The 22,661-nt window shown below is 40.5% G+C and overlaps 1 protein-coding gene across 2 annotated transcripts in view; it reads right to left on the minus strand.

Annotated features, from left to right (window-relative positions):
- MYO3B (myosin IIIB) overlaps positions 1 to 22,661 on the minus strand; it is a 323,317-nt gene that overhangs the window by 150,010 nt on the left and 150,646 nt on the right. The window lies entirely within an intron of this gene.

Raw genomic sequence — 22,661 nt, forward strand, 5'->3', positions numbered from 1 at the left:
CTCACACCTGTCTCAATATCATCGATAAATCAATAAACAACAAGTATTGATGAGGGTGTGGAGAAAAGGGAACCCTTGTGCACTGCTGGTGGGAATGCAGATTGGTGCAGCCACTGTGGAAAGCAGTATGTAGTTTTCTCAAAAAATTTAAAATGGAACTGCCTTATGACCCAGCAATTCCACTTCTGGGAATATATCCGAAGAAGCCCAAAACACTAATTTGAAAGAATATATGCACCCCTATCTTTGCTTAAGGCAAAGGTAACATTTACTAGGGAATTTCTAGTCTTCAGGCATGACTACCCACCATGACCTACCCGTTAGGAATTTATGATCAGATCACCCTGTGAGATTGCTTTCAGTTAGATTTATTATAGAGCTCCTTTATTGTCCACAAGCAAAGTTCAAACCCATGTTGTTCAAGGATCAACAGTATTTTCGATTAGCAGTTGGGAAACTGAGCATGCAGAAGGCTGACTTAAGTCATATGCAGATTTTGTATAGCAAGGGTGGTCAGTGCCCCTAACTCCTGCATGGTTCAAGGGTAAACTGTATAAGGAACTTTTATAAGTCAAGGGCAAAATATAAAATGAAATAAAATAACCTGATTAAAACATGAGCAAAGGACTTAAATAGACATTTCTCCAAAGATGACACACAAAAGGTTAACAGGTATATAAAAAGATGCTCAACATCACTAACAATCAGGGAAATGCAAATCAAAATTACAATGAGATATCAGCTCATACTTGTTAGGAAGGTCATTATAAATGAAGGGGAGCAAAATATATTATCCCAATATATGCTTCTTTGTCATATTGATTATTTTAAGGTGGTTATCTAAGAAACAGCAGACACAAGTGAAGCTCTGAAGACTGAGTAGAAGTTACCCTTTTGCAAGGAACATTTACATTTATAAGGGAAATCTCCATTTGTAAGGATGTTCCCTTTCCTGTACTGGAAAAAAAAAAAAAATGACTCTAAATCTCTAGAAATTCTAATCAATACAAAAGGAAAGGACTTCAATCTGCATAGCAGTCTTACTGTACTTTTCCTGGTCAGCTACCACAACTGACCTCCCCCTCATCCCCCCCCCCATCTTTGTGTTTTGTTTTGTGTGGTGTTTTTTTAATATATCTATTGATTTCAGAGAGAGGAAGGGAGAGAAAGAGAGAGAGAGAGAGAGAGAGAAACATCAATGATGAGAGAGTCATTGATTGGATGCCTCCTGCACACCCCCTGCTGGGGATCAAGCCCACAACCCAAGCATGCATCCTGACTGGGAATCAAACCTTGATCTCTTGGATCATAGGTCGATGCTCAACTGCTGAACCACAGTGGCTGGGCCCATCTTTTGTTTTTAAAGATACTATTTATGGTGGTGGCTTGGGCCATTTCAAGGAGCTACTAAGTTTTCTTGGGTCTCTCCCATGTATATAGCAGGTATAAATGTTATTAAACTTCTGTGTGTGTTTTTCTCCTGTTAATTTGTCTTTCATTACAGGGGTTTCTCAGTCAAGAACCCAGAAGGATAGTAGGAAAATTATTTTAGGAATAATTTTTCCTTCCCACTTAAAAAACAATGACAACAGAAAATAACAAGTGTTGGTGAGGATGTGGAGAAATTAGAACCCTTGTGTACTGCAGGTGAGAACGTAAAATGGTACAACTGCTATTGAAAACAGTATGGAGGTTATTAAAAAAAATTAAAAATAACCTCAACATAATAAAGGCCATATATGACCAAAGCTAACATCATACTCAGGAACAAGACAGAGATGCCTGCTTTCATCACTCTTGTTCATCATAGTACTGGACGTACTAACCACAGCAATCAGACAAGAAAAAGAAATAAAAAGCATCCAAATTGGAAAGGAAGAAGTAAAACTGTAATTATTTGCAGATGACATGATACTGTATATAGAGAACCCTAAAGATTCAACCAAAATACTATTAGAACTAATAAATGAATTGAGTAAAGTAGCAAGTCACAAAATTAATATTCAGAAATCAGTTACATTTTTATACATTAATAATCAAGCATCAAAAAGGGAAACTAAAGAAAACAATTTCATTTACAATTGCATCAAAAATAAAATACCTAGAAATAAATTAACTAAGGAGATAAAAGGCCTGTACTCTAAAAAAAATTAAAAATAGAACTACCATATGATCCAGCAATCCCACTTCTGGGTATTTATCCAAAAGAATTGAAAACAAAATCTTGAAGAGGGTTTTGCATTCCTATGTTCATTGCAGCATTATTCACAATAGCCAAGCAGGAGAAACAAACTATATATTCATCAAAGTGTTAGCATAGGTAGCTAGCTACTTATTAATAAAGGAAGGGAGCAAATGGAATCAGACATTGAGCCTAATAAACTAGGGAGCTGAATCAGACATTAAGCCTGATTCACTAGGAAGCCACAACATTCACAGTCTCCCCAGGGGACAGCCGAATTCTCAGTTGAGGGGCCTTAATCCCAGAGCAGGCAGGAAGAATCACTTTCCAATCTCTTCCCAGGTGACAACCAGCTGAGTAGCCGGGATTATAGGCGAAGGGTGATGGTGTAAGACCTGGGGGAAATTCCTTTGCTAGACACATGTGCAGTAGAAACCAAGATGGCACAGGGGGAGGCGGAGGATAGCCTGGGAATGTCTGAGAAAAGGATCGGGTTGGATAAAGTGTATGCAACCCTGGAAGAGCCAGAAAGGGATTGAATGAGGGGAAGAGCCAGGAAAGAGATTGGTCACTTTGAAAGAAAGCCTGCTCTTGCCCTGGCTAGGTGGCTCAGTTGAAGCATTGCCCCATACACCAAAAGGTTGTGGGTTCAATTCCCAGTCAGGGTACATACCTAGGTTGTGGGTTCAATCCCTAGTCAGAGCGTGTAAGTGAGGCAACCAATCAATAATTCTCTCTCACATCTATGTCTCTCTCTCAAATTAATAAGCACATATCATAAGGCAAGGGCTAAAAAAAAAAAGACAGCCTGCTCTTTCCCAAGCCCAAGGCAATATAGTCAAAGCTTAACAAAGGCCTGCCTGTCTCAGTAGCACCTGTTTATTCATTTGTCCATAGCAGCCGCACAGCTCCAAGTGCAGCTCCAAGCACAGGCCTGGGTGAGACAGCTCAGCACCAGCAGCGCGCAGCCGGGGATGGAGACTAAATTAGCCAGACAGGGATAGAGGCAGCTGGACAAACCTTTGGCATGGCCTGAACTGAACCACTAAAGCTTTGAATGCCCTGCCGACGCCGGGCTAGTGGCACAACGTCTTTGCGCCTTGGCCCTTCTTCTGGGCTTGGTGAAGATAAGTGCAGGTCTGCGGCCCCAGAGACTAGACTTATTCCTCAGAGACAGAGCTGAGTCATCTGGTCGCAGATGAGAAACCAGGCACCTGGGGACAGTCCTTTATTTTTGCTCTAATAAATCTTACCACAACACCTCATCCTGCTATGAGTGGGTCCCCGAAATGCTTTCCTCATGACTCTGTGGAAGAACCCTATTTCCACTGGCAACAAAAGGATGAATGGGTAAAGGAAACGTGGTATAGACATATGTGGATGAAAAAGGGGCCACATCTAAACCTGACAAGCTCCGGGGAGGCCTGCATGGTGGCCTTACAAACTCAGAGACCGAAAGTAACCACCTAGGATGGTTTAAAATGAAAACTTCCTAACTAAAAGCAAGTCATGGTGGGTAGTCACATCCTAGGCCTGTATACTCCTTGATTTGTCAATCTTTACCTTAACTGAGCATGTCTGTTGTGGTTTTGCATCTAAGATAACATGTCTTTGGAATGTCCGAGTAATCCTCTTTTTTCCAGACCCCTCAGGACACAATCTCCCACCAGAGCAAGAGACCGCAGAATCCCTCATTGTTACTTTACTACCCACATACCACCTCTTTGTGCTATAAATGTTAACTATCCTATACCCACCAACATATTTATCACCAATGGATTTCATATAATGCTGCTTATATCTCTTCCTTTGATTCTAATGTATAAAATAAGCAATAAAACTGCCATTCTCTGGAGCATTTTCTCAATACATTGAGATTTTGCTTCCCAGCCACTGTCATCAGTTTGACTCAAATAAATTCACAGAAATTCATAGAAATCCAGGTTTGGACATTTCTTACATTGACATTTACAATGTTCACCATTAAGAAAGAAGGAAAATCTTCCATTTGGGACAACATGGATGAACCTGGAGGTCATTATGCTAAGTGAAATAAGCCAGGCTCAGAAGGGCAAATACTGCATGATTCCACTTATATGAGATATCAAAAGTCATCAAATTCATAAGAGCAGAGAGTAGAATGTTGGTTGCCAGGGCTGGGGGTGCAGGAAAATAGGGAGTTGCTGTTCTATGGGTATAGAGTTTTAGTCATGCATGATGAAAAATTTCGAGAGATCTTCTGCATAGCAACATGCACATAATGAAGAATACTGCACTGTACACTTAAAAATTTGTTAGGAGAGTAGATTTCATGCTATGTGTTTTTATCACAATGTTTTAAAAATCCTCTACATAGGGCACTACTACTCATTGAAGAAGATGAATATGTGGGGGGAAAAAGTTGAGAGCTTTCCTAAAAGAGAAGGTGGGCAATAGAGAGCACCATTGCGAGGATGTAAGACAGACATTGATGAGCAGAACTGGCAGGTAGGGAGGAGCCCAGCCACCCAAGGTGAAAGCGTGGGCAGCAGCCTCTTGAGTCCTGGGGGCTGACAGGGCTTTGCATTTGCCAGGGGCTTGACCTTGAACAAGTTATTAACATCTCAGAGCTTCTGCTTTCTTGTGTATGACTTGAAGACAACACTAATTCTCAGAGCTGCTATGGGCATTCAAGGAAATAACTCATGAAAAGCATTGTCAACATAGGGCTGGTATAAGGTTAAGTGCTCACTTCACATTATAAGGTCTCAAAGAGAGTAGAAGGCAAGGGAATCTCAGTGACTTGCCACTGTGAGAAGTGGTAAAAAAAAAGAAAGATAAGAAAAAGTGACAAGGCAACTCCCCTTTGAACCTCAATCTCTTGGTCACTCTGGTTCCTACTGCTTTTTACTTTTGAAGGGTCTGAGTGACCTGTTCAATTCACCACCCAACTCCCCTTCATCTCCTCTCCCGTCTCTAGCCTCCCAAACCAAGGGGTAAAGAGATCTGTTTATATTTTTACCTATAATGTCATTTGACTCTGTAGCAAAATAAAAAGTTGTCAATGAAAGGAAATGCTGCAATTTGTGCATATGCGAGGCTCTCAGGATTTCAAAGTTTTTAGCAAGTCTAGCACAAAGATGTCCAATGTTTTCTCTGGCGATATCTTCAGAGGCTAAACTGTGATTAATAGCCCAGAAAGAACCCTTTGAAGCAGGATTGGTGACATCAAAGTTGTAATCCAGGGGTGGCAGGAGCTTTATAATGAGTGGGAAGCATTTTCACACATTTCAAAAGGATTTACAGCATGAATAAACAATAGACCTCAGCAGATGTGCCACACACACCTTTTAGAAACATAACCTGTAAGAAGTTTCCATTTTAATTTAAATGTAAATACAGTGTTCACACTTCTTTCAAATGTTAAGAGATCCTCAGTACCTCACCCCTAGACAGTATCTTTGGCTGAGGATGCCTCATTGCCCTAGAGCACCCCCCAGTGCCTCCCCAAACTGTGACCACCTACATGTGTCTGGGAGAGAAAAAGGAAGTCAGAGGCATCTAATGGAATTTATATCCTACGTGGGAACTGGGTTAAAAAAGAATCCGAAATGGAGCTTGCAATGATCCAACACAATTTCCCTCCTCCCAACTTAAAGGGATAGAGACAAGTGGTCTGAAGACAGAGCTAGAAGTTTTTAAAAATCGCAATTTCCTGCCTGCTTCAGAGGATTTTCATCTCCTGGGAAGTACCCAGCACCCATGATTTCATCTTTAGTCGCCTCTATGAAATGCCCTTTAAAACGACAGGTTGCTGTTTTAAATAATCACTCCTGGAATTCAGCTTCCCTCTGCTGCCCCCTATGGGTTTACAGGATTTGTTGCAGGGTTCCCGTGGTGACTGCTGATGGGCATTAGTTAGGGAAATTTTCCTGTTTTAATATTCCCTAACAGAAGAACTAGGCTAATAAGCTAATAAACTATTGCAAAGCAATGATGATATGTAAAAGTCTTGTGTCGAATTGCTACCAAAAACAGCAGCTGCAAATAAAAAAAGCAAATGCTTCAGTTCACCTGAGATCAGATTAATTTATCTGAGAAGACCTGAGAACTGAAACCATGTACCTATAGTCAGCTTGGATATTGAGGACCAAAATCACACTTTACTGCCTATATGAAAATTATCTTGTGCTATTTCTGTCTTTATGAGCATGAATTTCTTTTTCCAGGAGTCTCCAGTCTGGGCAACTTGTTTGATTTTTCATTACAGGAACTTCCTTGAAGACCCGGGACCCATTAGCTCTTCAGTGGAAAATATCCACAGGCACTTTAAGCCCCACAAGTCTACAGATCCCTCATTTCAAAATCCTCACCTCGGAGTTTCCACCAATCATGGACCGTTGGACTCTGTGTGGTCCTTACCCAATCCTGATCAAGCCTCCTCACTCTGAAAGACATGCTTTACATCAAATCTGACTTCTCAATAAATTCTGACCTGCCTTTCCTTCCCCAGACACTGCCAAAGCTTTGAGAGGCGATGGTCTCCCCTGCTGCTGTAAGCAATGAACTCTGCTTTCTCTTGTCAATAGGGAGTCAGCTTGAGATAGAATTACAGTAGTGTGATGTTTGCAGTGACTGAAATGTTCTCATTCCAGTTAATAACACTGTACCTAATAAAAGTGAAAGGAGTAAAATTCAGTAGCTGTATAAAACGTACTCTACTATTTTGTATGTTTAAAAAATAGCTTAGTTTGTCTTTATATAACTATCTTAAATCTGTTACGAGAACTTGTTTTAGAGTTGATCCATTGAGGTAACTTAAAATAGTGACCAAAAAACATGACACAGTTGTAGGAAGCCAAGAAAGTGTGAAGTTAGATTTTGTTCTGCAGTTTTTACTTCCTCTCCCGGCATTTATCTAGGGCTCTGAGTGTTAATATCAATAAATGGGTGGGGTGGTGGTGGTGGAAGAGTTCCAATCTACTCCTGACTGTTTTATTGAAGAAAGATATGCATTCTCTCTTTTTTTTTTGTTTTTAATATATCTTTATTGATTTCAGAGAGAGAAAAAGAGAGGGAGAAAGGGAAAAACATCAGTGATGAGAGAGTCATTGATCGGCTGCCTCTTGCTTGCCCCCAGCTGGGGATAGAGCCCGAAACCCAGGCATGTGCCCTGACCGGGAATTGAACTGCGATCGCCTAGATCCAAAGTCAACGCTCAACTGCTGAGCCACGCCCGGCTGGGCAACACTCTCTTTTCTGAATACACAACTTTGCCTTTCTCATGTGTGGGGGGAATTCAAAGCCCCAGAGAAGCTCCTTCCCCATTTCTGTATTGACTTTTAATTGGCAGCTGTTGGCATCTTAAGGAATTTCTGCATGATGCACACCTCTAGACTATTTGCTTGTAGGAAGCCAAACCAATGTTTTTGTTGTGTGTTTTTTCTTTTTTTCTTTTTTCATTTAGAATTGAACTGCAGCTTTAAAGATTTGTGACCCAGAGATTTTCAAATTTGTAGAGCTGAAGAAAAAATTGTAACTCCTTCTTTCCTCATTGAGTTCTAAAACTCATAAACAGGATGTGAACCCAGCAAACAGCTATACCAAATCATCAGAATGTTTTAAGAAGGTAACAAGGCTTCCCTTCCCTAACTCAGTCAACAAGGGAGCTGAGGCTCTTTTTCCAAGCAGCACAGACCTCCTCAACATTTCCATTTAACCTTCCTTGTCTATGTTCCAAACCTTTAGCTGTCAGCTCTCTTCTGACAACTAATACAGGTCTAATTTGTTCACAGATAGATAGATGATTGATGACTGATAGATAGATAGATAGATAGATAGATAGATAGATAGATAGATAGATAGATAGATAGATAGATAGATGATAGATAGATGATAGATAGATAGATAGATAGATAGATAGATAGATAGATAGATAGATAGATAGATAGATGATAGATAGATAGATGATAGATTACTTCACTCAGGTGAGATGTTTACATGGGAAGGAGAGCAGAATTTGTCAACACTACACTGTGCCAGGGTCAACATTACACTGTTCCTCGTAGTTCCCTCTCATAAAAGTGTCCATTCCTCTTACACCACATTGTTGGACCTTGATTTTTTTTTTTTTTTTCAATATATCTTTATTGAATTCAGAGAGAGGAAAGAAGTAGAGAGAGAGACAGAAACATCGATGATGAGAGAGTCATTGATCGGCTGCCTCATGCACACCTCCTATTAGGGATTGAGTCTGCAACCTGGGCATGTGCCCTGACCAGGAATTGAACCTTGATCTCCTGGGTCCTAGGTCAATGCTTAATCTCTGAGCCATGGCCAGCTGGGCTGAACCTTGATCTTGATGAAGCTGCATAACCACAAAGGGTTTGCCCCATGGATGCTATGACAGGATGCTATGGCCCATGAGTGGAGGACCACTGATCTACTCAAATTCCTTGTTTGACATATAATACAAGTAAGTCATAGAGTAGATGTGATCTGAAGTCAATGGCAGGCCTGAGATAAGAATCTAAGTTTCTCAGTTTCAAGTCTAGTGTCCTTTTCATTGCTTCCATGCTAAAGAGGGAGAACCAAAGAAGCACTTATAGTTCCAACACTCAATCATCATCTTGCACAATGGGAAGTTAACTGCCCCCCCTTTTCTGAAGCCCTGTGTGACTTTCAGTCTTAATTGAAAACACAAGGAAGCATAATGTGCTTCACACAGGGAAATCATATAACTGACCCAGCATCTATAGATAAGTTGTGTTGAGGGACTTTTTTTTATCTGTAGTAATCAGTTTATTCTCTCTTGACTGGGCATTTTATTTAGGATTCTAGTCTCAGATTATGGAATGTCACTTTCCTATGTGTAAGTACCTGACTCATGAGATTTTACTCAAGACTTTGGCCTCATTAGCATTTGTAGTAGCTAACGGGTATGAGTCCCTCATTGGCTTATATCCAAACAATTCACCTTTGGCCATATAAATGAATAAATACTCCACCTGTAGGCCACTGGAAGAGCAAAATAGCAAAGATTGTATCTATGGTCTCACCAGCAATTTATGATTCCTTAATAAAGCCTTCCTTTTCCATGTTTTCTCCCTCCAAAAATTGCCTCCATAGTTAGTGAAGGGGTTCAGAACAGGCCTTCCCATGATGTGCTACTTTGGCATGTGGATTATTTTGAGCTGAAAGAAATCAAAATCTTGTGGGCTCAAAAGGTACTTTTACCTCTCCCTTAAAGACTTTAAACTTGGGGACTTGCCAATAATAGAAGTTATCACCCGAAATAACTTTTTATGACCTATCTATAGGGTAGCACACATTTCTAATTACTGCACACCTGCCCTTGTTATTGCCCTGTGAATTACCCTCCTCCCCTCTGAAGCCTCAGGGCCTTATCTCATTCCTCAGTTCAGGATGCCATATACACCTCACTTTACCTTTCTGTCTCCAAACCTCTCATATATGTGGGGTCTCTGACTTGCGCATGTATGTGGAGTTCCTGTAAGTATGTATGTATTCAATTTGGTTATTTCCTCTTGTTAATCTGTCTCATGTAGATTTAATTATTAGACCAGCCGAAAGAACCTAGAAGGGCAGAGAAAAATTTCCTATTCCCCCACATTAGTATTTTCATTGGTAGGGAGTAGCAAGCCACTTGTTTTCATGCTTGTAATTTTAATTTTCTCTCCTCATAGCTGATCACCATGAGCAACTAGCAATGACTCTGTCTCTGTGGTATCTTTCCAGTTACTCCTCCTTCACTTTTCTCTTGCAGTTAAAGTGAGTTTATTCAGATGTCTAATTTTTATATTACCCTTCTTCCTTAGCACATGAGAAAGGGGACAAAGGTAGAGTTTTTTTGCTTCCTCTCTGCAATATCTTAAAGATTAAATAATTCAAGATGCTTATCTTCAACATCATAATGTATAATCTCCTAGTAAAAATTTATGCCTCTTTTACTTTGCTTATTAGCAAATACAAGCCATTTGGGGGGGGGGGGGGGGGAAGGTACTAATATGAACATAGTCATCACTTATGTAAATCTTTTTTTGTATTGAATGTCTGAAAGCACTCAAGGTTAACTTTTGATCTATAGGTATCTAAGTCTAATTTTCACATATACCAATTAATTTGCTTTCTTTCAAGGGATAACTCTTCCATATCACCTAGCTCCTTTTTTTAAAGGGCATTGTCTGAACATTCAGGTTTATATCTTTGAGAAAACTACAGAAGCTTAAAAATCTAGAAAGTAAAGAGAGGCATACTGAGAAAGGTAAAACTCTATAGGAAACAAACCTTACAACATGCCTAATTGGCCAGCATTACTCATAGTTAAGCTATAGTGCCGCAGGTTTTCTGGACACCCACACACCCACATTTCTCATATATACATGAATTTTGTTTGTTTGTTTTTACCAATTCTTAAAATGGCAGTGCCCAGAAAGCTTCTTCTACCAAACCTTATATGTATGTGTCATGGTGTTGAAGAATGAAGTTAATGTAAGTTTTCTTTCTTAAGTGCAGGCATCGCTTCTTTTTTGAGATCTTGGCCTTATGCAACTGTGATACAGCATCCAGAATAACTGATTTCAAAAACTTTCTAAGTTAAAGCCTTATCCTACAGACTTGGGATGCAATTAATTACTTTTTTTGTTTTGTTTTAAAGAATAGACCCTATTGAGATAAAAGCCAACAAAAAAATTATTTCTCTGATGAAGGAACTCTACAAGCATCACAGCTCTATGCTAGTAAAAGGGGCTGCAGCTAGTCAGTGCACTTGTAACCTAGTCCTTTTAAGGCAATGCAAATATTCTACCTTATATTGGTAGTTTTCTTTATAAATGATTTGATTCTTTATAGAGATTACAAGCACTTTAAAGTCAGGCACTTAGTACTTCTATTCCCATTCATTAATTCAAAAGGAATTTATCAGTACCTCCTATAAGACTTGCAAAGTTCCCTACACATAGTTGGTGCTAAAAAAAAAAGTTTACTGAAGATGCTTTTATGCACCAGAACAACATTTTAGATAATTTTTACCCTTGCCTTCCATAGATGGATCATCTCTTCCATCTCTTGGCAAGCTTCAGTATCACAGATTTTTCTTTCAATCATTCAAGAACACTATAGCTCCATGGAAACAAGCAATTGACTGTGAACCATTTTTGCAGAGTTAGTGTAGCACCATGGATGAGTAATAAACCTGAATGAAATAGATTTATGGTTTAAATGTTTCTAGAGAACATCTCTTTCAAAGCCAAAGATGTTCCTTAATGCAACACTAAAAGCTACCCATGAATCTAATTAATATTGTGTCTTGTGACCCTTCATTGGAGTCTAAGCTCCATGAGAGCAAACACTAAGTCTATTCTATTTACCACTCTATGCATAGTGCTTAGCACAAAATACCTACCACATAGTAAGCACTCCATAAATACACGTGAATGAATGAGTGAATGAATAAACAGTGTGGCATTAAATTTTTATTTAACGTGACAGGGAGCAGGCCCCAAGTCACCTCTCTTCCCTCTACATACCCTAAACGTTTTGTTAGTCTCTGGCCATGTCATGTTCCCTTTATATTTCAGACTCTTTACTCAAGCTATTTGGGGCCTGGATTACAGAGCTGAAGTGGTTAAGATTGTGAATTCTGGGATCAAACCACCTGGGGTTTGTATCAGCTCTGCCACTTACTTGTTAAAAAAGCTTGAATGAGTTACTTGCCCTCTTAGTATCTGGGTTTCATTATCCAGAAGGCTAGATGAATGTTTATTGAGTTTTGGGAATAAAGTGTTCCTGTTAAATTTATAGTTAATAGAATTTCAGTGATGAGTGAAGATGCAGATGTTGCTGGTATAGGGGATTTGATTAGAGCCACATGAAACCCCTAGAGGTCCTAGTTGGCCAAGGAGTTTTAGTTTAAGTTACTTCACTTGACTCGGCTTAGTAACAATCTCTGCCACATATAATTTGAGACTTACAAAAATGTCATTAATTAGGGCTTCCAGTTCATCAGAGATTTACAGAATATCCAATTTTCTATTGCCTAGAGCCTCATTAAATGTTGGATTCAATGACTAGAAAAGAAAGCAAATAACTGAGGATTTAATGTTTGGGAGTTTATTTTATTCTTTTCTGTTTATCTTCTTAAGGCATTATTTTTAAAACACAGAAATCACAAACTCTCAACAGAGAGAAGGGAGAGAGGAAGGAAGGAAGGAAGGAAGGAAGGAAGGAAGGAAGGAAGGAAGGAAGGAAGGAAGGAAGGAAGGAAGGAAGGAAGGGAGGGAGGGAGGGAGGGAGGGAGGGAGGGAGGGAGGGAGGGAGGGAGGGAGGGAGGGAGGGAGGGAGGGAGAACCCATACATAGTACTCTATAGTATTATGTACTGTCTTTAAAAAAAATTCATCAGAGATAATAAAATAAAGGAGAAATCCACTTATTTTGCTCTGTATTTGTCCCTCTGCATCAGATCAGAAAAGAGTTGACAATACTTAAATACTAACATTTACTGAATGCCTACAATGTACTAGATGACACTGTGCTAAGTGTGTGAAATGAATTATTTAATATGATAACCCTGTGAGCCCTGTTCCAAATCTATCAAGAAAGTAAACTGAGGCAAAAAGTGTTCAAGTCTCTTGCCCAAGGTCAGATATCTGAAGTGCAGAGCACTGAGCAGTAATGCTGAGAAAGCCTATCAATTAGGATGACCTAATTAAAGATTCGGGGGTCGTTTCAGGGGTTTTGATCATATTCAAGGTAGACCACTGAGTAATTGATGGGATTGCCTCCCAGCCAAACTGATTGAACCCAACTGATTTTAGATGATGTCTGGATTTTTAAAGTCATTTACATACCAAGCCAAGTCAACCGCACAGCGATCCCATTGATCACTCAGCAACCACTATTGTTGTGGCTAAACCAAACCTAGTCATCTGGAAAAAAGTTGATTTGGTTTTTGTGTCAATTGAACTACCCTTGTGAAATGCAAAGAATGGAACCACTCTGCTAAACTAGAACCTTAATAAAATCTTAGCAGTCCTATCTCCCATTTCCAACTCTCAAGTTCAGTTAAGTGACACTTTAGTTGGTTTACTGATATCTCACATGTGCACGCCAGTAAAGTTCGCAATTGTTACTCCACACAGCTGTGGTTTACAGCTTCTCTTCACATACAACACGCTGGCACCAGAACAAAATGATTAACTTTTATATGCTTCTAACACATGGACCAGACTGTTAGAATCTGGTCTTGTGTTCTAAAGAGAAAAATACAGTTTTTATTAACATGACCCAAATTCCTGGGGGAAAAGTGTTAAATTGTGATCCATCCCTAAGTAGAGAGATTACAATTTTAATGGCTTTTTTCTAATTCATTTGACTTGAAGTGCCTGGAGTTATCTTTTAGTAAGGGGGGGAGGAATGACCTGAAAGCCCCATTATAGAGAGATTTTATAGTGGGATAAATTAATAAGCTGTAAAGGACCTTGAGACTTTTTCTCCAATATGAGCTATGAAATAAAAGCAAAGAATCTTTCATCTTAAATGGTAACATATTTCTTTTCTATGAATGAGAAGGATGCTGCCTGAGATCATCAGGATGTATTTTTCTTACATTTCTGACCATTTGAAAAATCAAAAACTGCCACATTTGCTATACTTGACAGGATCATTTAAGAAATAAAACAAAATGGCTCTAAACTGAAGTGCCACTTCGCTGTCACATTTAGGAGCTCTGTTAGAAGTATTAAACTGTGTTTGGGAAAGATAGTGGATCTGGTTCACAACAGGTACTAACTTCCCCAATCTCAGTCATTATTACAACTCGATATTGAAGTTTTTAACTTTAGTTTCTAGTTTTCTAAGGTTATTTTTAGTTTTCTAAAGAAATAGCAGCAATAAGGTCCCCAGGCCTAGAAAGGCATGAGGGACTTTTGGAAATGGATTTAGGACCCATGCTGGAAGACTGTCCTGGACAAGACTCGGGGAGAAAAGTCTCTGATCAGCATAGCCTCAGTGGGTTCCATTTGACTCTTGACCCTTAAGATGCTTTTCACAAAATGCATCTTACTGGCTTTGGAAGCTCTGCTCATGAGAACCACCTCTTGATATTTCTGCAGTAAAGATACCTATTGGATTTTCATACTTAATATTCCCCACACTTTTTGACCATGGAAATCTCTTATTCACTTCCCCTCATCTTCACCTCCCACAAACCTAGTGTTTTATGAAATACACTTGAGAAAACACTGCTCTTGATACCGACAATATGGGACCTTTCTGGAATCCAAAGAACTTTTTAAAAGCTGTGCTAGAACTCTGAGAATCAAGAGCAGTGACTTCTCTCACACACTGGAAAATAGTATGAAGTCAAGTCTGCATGAAATAAAATATTATTTTATGAAGAAACAAGATTTCATTTCCTTTGGGAAAACCCACAAGAAGAGCTTGTCAGCATTTCTCTCTGAGAGCAGGGATGAGGCATTTCTGTGCCAGGGCAGCAATTCTCAAACAGCCACGTTATGCAACTCATGAAATGTGGCTGGTCCGAACTGAGATGTGCCACAAGTATAAAATACACACCAGATTTCAGGGACTTAGAAGAAGTATGCTATCACAATAATTTTTACATTGATTACATGTTAAATGACAATATTTTTGATACATTGAGTAAATATATTAAAATTAATTTCACCTGTGTTATAGGCTGAATGCTTGTGTCTCCCCTCCCCCACAATTCATATCTTAAATCCTAACCCCTAAAGTGATATTTGGAGGTGGGGCCTCTGGGAGTTGATTAGGTGATTCATGAAGGCAAAGCCCTCTGATGAGATTAATGCCCTTATCAAAGAGTCTCAGAGAGGTCCCTTGTCTCTTCTAGGATGTGAGGACAGTGGTAAGACAGCTGTCTGTGAATCAGGAAGTGGGCTCTCACCGGACACCAAATCTGCCAGTACCTGGAGCTTGAACTTCCCAGCCTCCACAACTGTGAGAAATACGTATCTGCTGTTTATAAGCTACCCATCTGTGGCGTTTTGTTACAGCAGCCCAAGTGGAATAAGACAGTTTAGTTTCTTTTTACTTTTTAAAAATGTGGCTAATAGAACATTTTACATTTCTCTAGGGAACACAGTGCAATAGACCAATGGACAAAAGAGAGCCGAGAGCTTACAAACCACAGTAACTCCAGATTGAAGGATTGTCCTGGAGATTGTTAGGGGTTGGGCTGTTGACCTTAAGCTTCCTTCTAATCAGGAGGTTCTTCATGCAAACCCTTTATTTTGCAGATGGGAAGCTGGTTCAGAGAAATTAATTAAGCCTGCTGGATGCAAAGGACCAACCTAGGTTGATCTCAGCTTGTCTCTGGACTTACAGCCTAGGGCTCTTTAGCCCTCCGTAGCTGATGGGGTAGAAGAGACTACAGGTAGACTTTTTTTAAAAGGAAAGAAACACTTAAGTTCTTTACATTTGAACAACAACAAAGTACGTGGAGAATACAAATTCAAAACCCGAAGGCATTCAGGGATGGGTAAAGAAACAATGAGAATTTCAAGAGATGATCTCTTCTCCCTATAATCAAACTATGCACACATTTTGTCCTCAACAAGCCTACAAAAAAAATCAAAGATTCTTCTAGACAAGGGCCAAGGGCTGAAAACCATTAACAAAGAGAGAGGCAGGAAGGTATGAAGTTTCTCTTGGGGTTGTCCAGCTGTTGTGAGGACCCTCTGCCTCCTCCTTCAGCCTGTCAAACTTCAGAAGGATACCGCCCTTCATGGAACCTGGAAGAGGCAGCTGCTTGCTTCTGGGAAAGCCCTCACCCCACCCACTCCACCCCAGGAAGGGGGCTGGCAAGCAATTTCAGATGCCATATGCAACTGTAATTACATCTGCACTTCTCTGGCGTCTGAGTCCTAACAGGGCTGCACACTTGTCTCTCTAGATCAGAATATGGAGTTCTACATGGAGCTCCTTCTCTCTGAATTTCACAACCTGTTAAAATAAATCTCCATGCTGGTGGGCTGCCAGCCAGCACCATAAATCACAGGATGATCCGCAGTTCTGATGTGCTTCCAGTGCTCCCAGGACTACCAGGAAATTCCATTCACAAACTGCACTCTCTGCCTGAACAGACAGACTCTACTGAGTACCTCCCAAGTGCCATGTGCCTCTCTGGAAGCTAGAACATGGAGACAACTCAATGGACAAAATCCTGTCTCAGCGGAACTTACATTCTAGTGGTGCCAGAAATTTCACCCAACCCAGACCAAAAACCTCCTGGAGGAGATAATGCTAAAGCTGATTTTGTGGAGAAAAGAAAATGATGAGAAGGCAGGGGAGGGCCATAGATGGATGGTGTGGTGATGAGGGTGAAGGTGAGGGACAGAAATTATTTCAGAAAGCAGAATGAGCACGGATAACAGCACTGTGCTACGAAAGTATTGTGAACAATTCTGTATGTTGTATATAAATGAAATAGAAGACACTGTCATTGTCCTCACGGAGCTTACAATTTTCTCAAGTAGACAAGACGGTTGCATGAGACAGCTGCACAGCTGGGTAGGCCAAAGCACGGAACTGCACAGCTCTGCCTGGAAGGTGCTAGAGGTGAGGAGTCCATGGAACTAACATTTGCTATTTTCGTTACTGAAATGACCCTCAGCGTCATCTGCCCTATTTCTGTGTCAAGAATCTGACTCTCACCCATTCCAGGCTGGTGCTGCAAAGAATCCCCAGCTAGTGATGAACCTTCCAGCCCCCCAGGGTCATACCTGTAGAAAGCATGTGGTTCTCTGCTGTGCCCTGAGGCATCTCAGTTCATTTGAAATAAGCAAGAAACAGTCCCTCTTTTTCCTGTAATTTCCCCACTCATTCTGACACCTCCCCTTTCCATGAGCATGGAAGTTCCCTTGACTATATTTCAGCCCCATTTCATAAATTTTCTGACATTTTCTGTTACTAAAGATTACTTTTGGCTTTGAAGACTCATTCTTCCTTATTTTTAACCTTTAATATCGTATCAATTCAAAGTTCTTCTCCCCATCCTCCTGTCCCTCAAGGCTGGCTAGTGGCTTCATGGCTTGGCAGTCTTCTCTCCCGTGCCTCTTCTCCGGCCGGTTCCTCTGGTGTGCGAAGAGGAGGAAGGGGAGGGGAGAGGGCAGAGTTCTGTTTCCCTGACTGGGGAGGCAGCAAACTCTCTGGCTGGTCACAACTGTCCCTGGGCTTTATGGGGAGAGGTGGTGGCTCCCACATGGCCCACAGGTAAGGGGGGCTCATATTGAACAGCTCCCTCAGCCCTTAGTGATCTGTTATGAGCTGAACTGTACCACCACCACCCAAATTCACATGCTGAAGTCCTAACCCCCAGCACCTCAGAATGGATTGCATTTGGAGACAGAACCAAGGTGCTTAAGTTCAAATGAGGTCCTGTGAGTGGGCCCTCATCCAATGTGACTGTTGTCCTTATAAGAAGAGACTAGGACAGGGACAATATACAAACAGATCAAGGGGTAACCATGTGAGGACACTGAAAAGGCAGCCATCTGCAAGCCAAGGAGGGAGGCCTCAGAAGAAATCAAACCTACCAACCTAGGTCTTGGACTTCTAGCCTCCAGAGCTGTGAGATAATACATTTCTTTTATTTAAGCCACTTCTTGTTTATGGTGCCTTATGATGTCAGCCCTAGTAAATTACTACAGACTGGAACTCAGGACTTGGATTTTAGCTTTAGTTTCTACCTTGTAGTAATTGCTGAGTTTTTAGCAAATATTTACTGAGGACTCACTATGCACTGGGCATTGCTGAGGGTCCCAGGTAAACAGTGGTAAACAGGACTCATATGGGCTCTGCTCTCAAGGAGCTTACAGGCTAGCATTAGGGACTATATGAGGTGGGTGGAATAGAGATAGAGAGGATAACGTCAGCCCCTGTTGGAGACATTTACACTGGGTGAGTGGGCAGCATGGAGCTACTTTCCATTGGGTGGGCATAGAAGGCTTCTCTTTGGAAGTAAGACTGAAGCTGAATTCTGGATCACAAGGTAGAGAGAGGCCTGTAAAGATCTGGGCGAAAGCGTGTTCCAGGCAGAGTGAGCAGCTGGTGCAGAATCAAGAAAAGGCTTGGAATGTCTAGGAGCAGAGTGAAGACAGAGTGAGGGGTAGAGTTCAAGGAGATGGGGTCAGAGGCAGGCAGGGACAGATCATGGGAATCATGGGAGAGTTTTTAGACAAAGAAAGGAGTTTGGATTTTATTCCAGGTGTGATGAAGAGCCATTGGAGGCTTTGAGCAGGGAAGTGGCATGATCAGATCTACATTTTTGGAAAGACTGTAGTTTAGCTGTTAGGTTGTCTGAGGCAAGAGTAGAAAGAGGGCTTAGTTAGAGGTTCTCTCTGAAAAGCAATAGAAAAAATATCCTCATGTGAGGATTAACAAAACAAAAAAAAAAGAAGAAGAAAGTTGGAGAAATCACACTACCTGCCTTTAAGACTTACTATAAAAGCTACAAGAGTAAAAGCAGTGTGGTATTGGTGAAGAGTTAGAGACACAGATCAATGAAACAGAACCCACCCTCTATTCAGCAGTTCACTATCGTGTTTGCATCTAGCTTCCCTCCCTTTGTCCTGAGCCCTTTGCTCCTGTCTTGTTCACTTAATCATCCCACTTCACCTCCCCCTCCTTTCCATGCAGTAGCCCTTGACTCAGAATGCCTCATTACTCCCAGGCTGCTCAATTTTCTCTAGCCTTTTATTTATTTGTTTTAAAATCTCCTCCAAGAAGCCTTTCTTAGTTAAAAGAACTCTTTTCCTTGTCAACTCATGGTATTTCCATGACTTTTCCTTGTTTTTACTTGTATAGACACAATACTTATATTGCCCCCATTTATTGATTTACATGGCTGTTAAGAATTTACTCTTTTTTTGGTATTTTTTTAATACATTTTAGGATTTGGCAATGTCTATCTCTCCCTGACTGTTCCAGCTGGGGTTTTCTTTTATTTCTTGTAGAAATCACCTATGCTTAGCACCATATTCAGAAAGATGATAAATATATAATTGTCTTTTGACTGAGATACATTCCTAAATTAAACAGAATGAAATGGGTCTCTTTGTGAGGAGGAACTGACTCGCCAGTGCTCCCTGACAGGGTTGGCTCATTATAGCTTCTGTTTCAGGAAGAGCTGAGCACGGTCCATATCTGTGACCCTGGAACTTGGTCATTTAGAGCCAGCTCATCCTGCTAACTCATTTGCTGAGTTGTCAGGATTGAGAAGCAGCCATAAATGGAAAATGAAAACTCTGAGAGATGGTTGCCAAATGGCTCCTCTGAAGAGCTTAATGCATTTAATATGGGGAGCTACAGAATCAGGAACAGTCAACAGCAAGTATTCTAGCAATGTGGGGGCTCATCTTGCTCCCCCCATCCAAATAAAAAGTCAAGATTGAGAAACTTGACTGTTGATTTTACCAAAAATCAAATTCCAAGGGAGAGATCTGAGAGTCCTTGGAAGGAGCCAATGGAGACAAAAACTCAGTTCTAGATTCTGATGCAAAACCAGACTTTCAGGCTCAGACAATGTCCCTCTGGAGCTACTCTTGTTTTTTCTAGTTTCTCCTTAGTTCCTAACACCATTAAAACCCCAAACTACTCTTTGGAAGTCAGGGTTCATGATTCAAAGACAGAAAAGGGTTTTTCAAGTTCCCTTTGAAATCTCTCTTTCTGCCTCTGAGCCTTTTGAACTTTCCCCTAGCTTACTAGTAGCAAGTGGAACATTCCCCAAACAGGAAAATATGCCACGAAACCTTGTTATAACATCTTTCCTTTTAATGTTTTTCTACATAGATCACTCAGTTTGAAAAGTCCCAGCTGAAGGGTTAGAAAGCAATGTTGCTGCCACATCAAATTTTCACACATAAAATCTTCAGAGAATTTCCCATCAATAGGAAGAATTACAAAGAAAATTTCATCACGTCTGAAGTGACCCATCTGCAGGCCAAAAAGTGGTCGTATAAGTATAAGCAGCGAACAGAGAGAACCCATATTGACTGCAGCTGCCTCCATTTACCCAATCGACACTGAATACTTTAGACCAAGAGCCTGCCCCTCAGGCAGAGGCATCATCCCCACCAGATGCAGCTGTGTGCCAGGCCACAGAAGCCACTGCCAGTAACAGGGCTGCAGAAACCTGGGAGAAGCCAAGGACTCCAGGCCTCAGAATTTCATGTTCTATGTTTTTTAAATCTTTTCAGGTTATTTAGGGATGTGCAGTGTAAACAGGAAGGTGCATACAGGAAACTGCCAATTGCATCACTCTACCTGATTTTATATTATGGTTTCTCACACACACACACACACACACACATACACACACACACACACACACGTCAATCCTCTCAACCTTGATAAGAAATTAAACTAGGGAACAATATCTCTGTTTGATATCCACTAATGAAGGGTTGTTCCCTGCCCAGCAGCCCTGAGAGGAAGCTGATTTTAAAGGACAGGAAGGTCAGCTGGAGGCACTCTGACGCCTGTATTTGAAAGCAAAGAACAGCAATTGTTTAGCTACCAATGAACTTCAACTTAACTGAACAGAAAACCTGAGATAAAGAAATTTTAAAAAAGGTTTTTTTAGATTCTAAGATATCTTCTCTATATTTTGGTAAGAAAAGCATTATTGTGAAATAGAATGCATGCACAGAGAAGTGTGCAAAACATAAATATACAGCATAATAAATATTATAGAGCAAGCATCCATGTAACCACCACCAAGGCCAAGAGCGAGAACATGCTGACATCTCACAGGGATCTCTCCTCTCAGAGAGGAGTCCAGAGCTGAACATCTTTTTTAGGTTTCGGGCTAACAACCTCCAAGGGTTCCCAACTTTGACCTTTTCCTTCCTCTCTGTAGCTCATCTCCTAAAAGAAGTTTATAAAATAATTGCCCATATCATCTATGCTCATTGAATTAGTGCCCCATTTAAGTGTTTGAGGGCTTGAAGCAGGATAAATAAAAATAAAAATGACCATGAAAATGGTTTCTCATGCACTGAAAATATTAGCATATTCTTTTCCAAAACGCTGGGACCTCGCTTCCAGCCGGAACACTGGGATATACAGCCAAGTCTCCCTTAGTAAGGGGCAAGTGCCTTAAACAACTATTTGCAATTTCAGCAAAAGCAGCATGACCTATTTGTATCCATTAAGGTTTTCCCACCTTCAAAGGCTATAAAATAATAAAACCAAAAAATATATAATATGGACATTTTAAAATTTAGAAACTTAATTAATATTCTGACCTTCAGCATAGGATGCACAGTCTCTTTAGAACTGAGTTTTGAGGGCAGATATTGTCATAAGGAGATAAGTTACTATCCAATTCTAGACAGAAAGTAAAGGTAAAAGAAAGCTCCAGTTGCTCTCGGGCAAAGTCATATTATCTTCATCTCCATGTCCCCCTTTGCTGCCTAACAGTGCCTTATTAGAAGCTGTTCTATGAATGTCTGCTGTTCAAAGGCATTTTTACATGAATAATTTCAGAAAAAGAAAACAGAATCATGCTTATTAGTTTTGATGTGTATTCGTGGCTTGTTATTTATACTCAAAATGTAGAGAAAATAAAGCTTAGAATTTCAAGAGAAATTATTATGCATAATATACAACTCAGGAATACAAGGAAGCTTTTCAGGAAGACACTTTTGTTTCTAGTCTTTACTGTTCACTTTAGTTTCCTCCAGTTGGTGTGGAATGCAGTTTCCAGGCAAGATTCAGAAAGAGCTAAAAGACCGGAGGAAAGCTCACTTGGAGAAAAACAAACAAAAAAAAGAAGCAGAGGCTATCTCTTTGTTCCTGTTCCCTCCCCTTTTAGGTAAGCAGGAAAAACAGGCGGCGGAGCCTGACTTCTTACACAGTGCCACCTAGTGGCCTAGACTGCGAACTTGTTTTTATTTTGCCAAAGGTTGAAAAATTGGAAATGCCAAAGCTATATAAACAGATTTGACAAATTGTTAGTTATATTTATGGGAGAGTGTTAATTTCAGCTGCTAAGACACTTGGATATATTTTATTTCAAAGAGTACATCTCTTATTCATAATGGTGTATCTTCACCTCTGTACAACAGAGTTGTCTGATGAGTCTATACCTTGTGTCTGGTCAGGGAGCGCCAGCCCTGCCCACACCTGTCCATCTCCAGAAGTCTGTAATAAAGCAAATACTGGCTGTGCCCAAGGAAGTCTGGAGAGGAAACTGGAAGGCAGCCTTTTGGTGGGCACTCTACTATTTCTGTTTAGAGGAGCATGTTTGAATAGAATTAAGAACCTAGTTTCAACTTTCCTCCCAAGTGAAGATAAAGCAAAGGCTGTATTGTTGTAGACTGTGGCTTTTTTTCTAATGAACCTTTTCATTCCTCTGCACGTTGCTAAAAATCAGACCTGGCAGCTACTCTCTTTTAACGTGCAAAGGTCTCATGCTAGACATGGTTACCAATGAT

The sequence above is a fragment of the Miniopterus natalensis genome, chromosome 8 (genome assembly GCF_054644295.1).
Source record: "Miniopterus natalensis isolate mMinNat1 chromosome 8, mMinNat1.hap1, whole genome shotgun sequence".
Lineage (NCBI taxonomy): Eukaryota > Metazoa > Chordata > Mammalia > Chiroptera > Miniopteridae > Miniopterus > Miniopterus natalensis.